The 3,556-nt window shown below is 45.8% G+C and overlaps 1 long non-coding RNA gene across 1 annotated transcript; it reads left to right on the forward strand.

The window, feature by feature from the left end:
* The first annotated feature begins 374 nt into the window (after positions 1–374).
* On the forward strand, positions 375–1,335 carry LOC123582797. The gene is made up of 2 exons (XR_006704568.1): positions 375–651; positions 1,203–1,335. It is a non-coding gene; the product is annotated as an uncharacterized LOC123582797 (long non-coding RNA).
* Positions 1,336–3,556: the final 2,221 nt, after the last annotated feature.

The following is a 3,556-nucleotide window of genomic DNA, read 5'->3' on the forward strand; positions in this document are numbered from 1 at the left end:
GCTCATGGCTGCAGAGAAATGTGAGGGCCCCAGACTTTGGTGAGACCCTCAAACTCAGATCTTATACCGCTGTCCTCGTGGGACCAAAGAGCTCTCAGCCCTCCCCACAAAGGTTGTCAACATCTCCACCGGCAAAAGGCGAGCTGCTACAGAGCTCACTATGTTGACCCTGAGTCCTTTGAGACCCAAGGGTGGGGAGGGGGAGAGCAAAGTGAAATGTTCCTGGTTTGACCTTGAGCAAGTGACTGAACCTCCCTGAGCCTCATGTATGGAATGCAAGAGTTGGATTATGATTTCACAGTTCCTAACATCCTACTATTCTGTGGCTGTCTAAAACAAATAATGAGAATAAGAGTATGAACAAGACTACGACAATCTGTCTCCGTAAGAGCTTAGCATGGGGCCTAGAGAGATTAAGGATATGTCCCAGCTTATTCCCCACTCAGCCTTCTGTGCCTTGGCCCTCCACAGGGTAAACTTCCAGGGTCTCAGCTGACTCTTCCGGAAATTCCAGACTCCAGTGACATGCTTCTGGAACCTTCTCAGACTGCCAGAAAGTCAGATAACAGTCTGGGCAGGGGAAGGACTGCCACAGCCAGGCTGGCTAACGGGAAAGCTGATGGGGACTAGAAGTTCAGGGAGACGTTGAGGGTAAGGAGGGAGAGAGACAGAGAAGGGGCAGGAGCTGGAAGGCATTGTAGACCTCCCAAACATCTTCTGCAGGGTCGTGGAGAAGGCAACACTTACCCTCCTAACTCCCAGACTCATTTGTATCCAGCCACTGACTTATCCAATTATCCACCCCTCCTGTGGATCTCTCTGTGGGGGAGATCGACAGTAGGAGGCTGGATTCCAGGTAATAAAGAACGTTTAAGAGCCAAAGTTTCTAGTCAGGCAGTACAGAACTGAATTCTGACTAACTAGAAGAAAGGAAAGACAGGAATTTCCTGCCCGGGTCTGTCTTTCTCTATGTGTCTCTATTTATTTCCCATACACTTGGCTCTCTCTGCTTCCCACCCCCTAGTTTCCTCAAAGGGGCCCAAGCTTTGGGAGAATCTGGGCACCGGTACCCCCTCTGAGCAGGAGATGCCAACCTATGGACTGACATTGCCTGGAACCCCGAAGAATGCCTCTTCTAAAGAGCCCCAGCCTGAAGGTAGCCCCATCCACTAACTCAACCCTAGCCATCCCTATCTCCTCAGGTTCCAGCACTCATCAGCAGGGACTCAAAAACACTTGTCTGTCGGGTGATCCATAGGACCAAAACCTTGGGAGAAGACACGCAGAGCCAGCCACTAACAAAATTGTGAAATAAAGTGAATTCCCACAAACCTGCTCCTTCCCTTGCATTCCATAATCTCAACAAATTGCACCACGCTTCCACCTGTTTTCCAGAAACTAAAAATCACCTTTGACATCCATCCAATTCACCATCTCCTATTTCTACCCCAACCATATCTTTACAGTCTCCCCACCTTCACTACTATGGCTTTCACGGGGCCTTGGACATGTCTCATCCACATTATCAGAATTCCTTCTTATCTGGTAACTCTGGCTTTGTGTGGCTCTTCCTCATCCCATCCTCTCTAGTGTAGCCAGAGAAGTATTTCTAAACTGCATGTGTGTTGGGGGCATCTGGGCGGTTCAGTCGGTTAAGTGTTCGACTCTTGATTTCAGTTCAGTTCATGATCTCCCGGTTCATGGGTTCGAGCCCCACATGGGGCTCTGCACTGACAGAGCGGAGCCTGCTTGAGCTTTTCTGTCTCCTTCTCTCTCTGCCCGCCCCCCCCCCACTCTCTCTCTCTCTCTCTCTCTCTCTCTCAAAATAAATAAATAAATAAACATTTTAAACTACATCATTTCACTTGCCTGCATGAGGTTTTCCATCATCAGCTACTTAGAGGACAAAGTCTGGGTTCGTGAGTAAGCATGCAAAGCCCCCCATCCACTCAACCCAGCTGGTCTACTACCATTTCTCTGGTCTCTAGCCAGTAGTGAGAGTTCCCTAAACAGGTCCTGCTGGGTTTCCAGTCAAAATGGAATAGTGCAGTTAGTGCAGCCACTTGGAAAACAGGATAGAGGTTCCTCAAAAGAGAACTACCCTACAATCCAGCAGCTCCACCTCTGGGTACTTATCTGAAGGAAAGGAAAACACTAAATTGAAAAAATATCTGCACCCCCATATTCGTCGCGGCATTATTTACAACAGCCAAGATATGGAAACAACTAAGCGTCCATCCATGGGTGAATGGATAAAGAAGTTATGGTGCATATTCAATGGAATATATTCAGCTATAAAAAAGAAGGAAATCCTGCTGTTTGTGACAACATGGGTGAACCCTGAGGGCAGTCTATTAACTGCAGTAAATTACATGGAGAAAGACAAATACTGTATGATTTCACCTACATGTGGATTCTGAAAAAAACCAGACTCATAGATACAGACAACAGATTGGTGGCTGCCAGGGGGAGCGGTAGGATAAATAGGGGAAGGAGGTCAGAAGGTACAAAATTCCAGTTACAAGACAAGTACTGGGAGTGGAATGTACAACATGGTGACTATAGTTAATAATACTGTATTGTCGGGGCATCTGGGTGGCTCAGTCAGTTAAGTGTCTGACTCTTGGTTTCAGCTCAAGTCATGATCTCATGGTTTTGTGAGTTCAAGTCCCAAATCAGGTTCTGTGCTGACAGTGTGGGGCCTATTTGGGATTCTCTCTCTCCCTCTCTCTCTGTTCCTCCCGTGCTCATGCTGTCTCTGTCTCTCTCAAAAATAAGTAAACTTAGATGGGGTGCCTGGGTGGCTCAGTCAGTTAGGCATCCAACTTCGGCTCAGGTCATGATCTCACGGTCCGTGAGTTCGAGCCCCGCGTCGGGCTCTGTGCTGACAGCTCAGAGCCTGGTGCCTGCTTCAAATTCTGTGTCTCCCTCTCTCTCTGGCCCTTCCCCGCTCACGCTCTGTCTCTCTCTGTCTCTCAAAAATAAATAAACGTTAAAAAAATAAATTTAAAAAAAATTTTAATAAAATAAACTTAGAAAAAGTTATGTAAAAAATAATATTGTATTGTCTATTCGAAAGTTGCTGAGGGAGTAAATCTTAAAAGTTCTTAGCACAAGAAGAAAATATTTGTAACTATGTGTGGTGATAAATGTTAACTAAGCTTATCATCATGACCATTTCACAACATATACAAATATTGAATCATTATGTTGTATACCTGAAACTAATGTAATGTATGTCAATTATATCTCCATTTTTAAAAAATGGAGTGTTGAATTCTCTCCTCTAGCCACAAAGCCATAATGAATAAAACATTTTTGAAAATAACCCAACACACAAAGCTGGGCTCAAAAAACAAGACAACTATTGCTGTGAATTAGAAGCCCAACAGAGACAGAAGTCACCGCATGGAGCCATGACTGAGGGCGTTGCTGGGCTCTGGGTCGCAGTGGTAGCCACAAGCTAGGCTCCTGTGGGGTACTGGAGACTAAAAGTTCTCTTGTTGTTGTTGTTGTGTGTGTGTGTGTGTGTGTGTGTGTGTGTGTTAGTTTTTTT

Source organism: Leopardus geoffroyi, chromosome B1 (assembly GCF_018350155.1).
Source record: "Leopardus geoffroyi isolate Oge1 chromosome B1, O.geoffroyi_Oge1_pat1.0, whole genome shotgun sequence".
NCBI lineage: Eukaryota > Metazoa > Chordata > Mammalia > Carnivora > Felidae > Leopardus > Leopardus geoffroyi.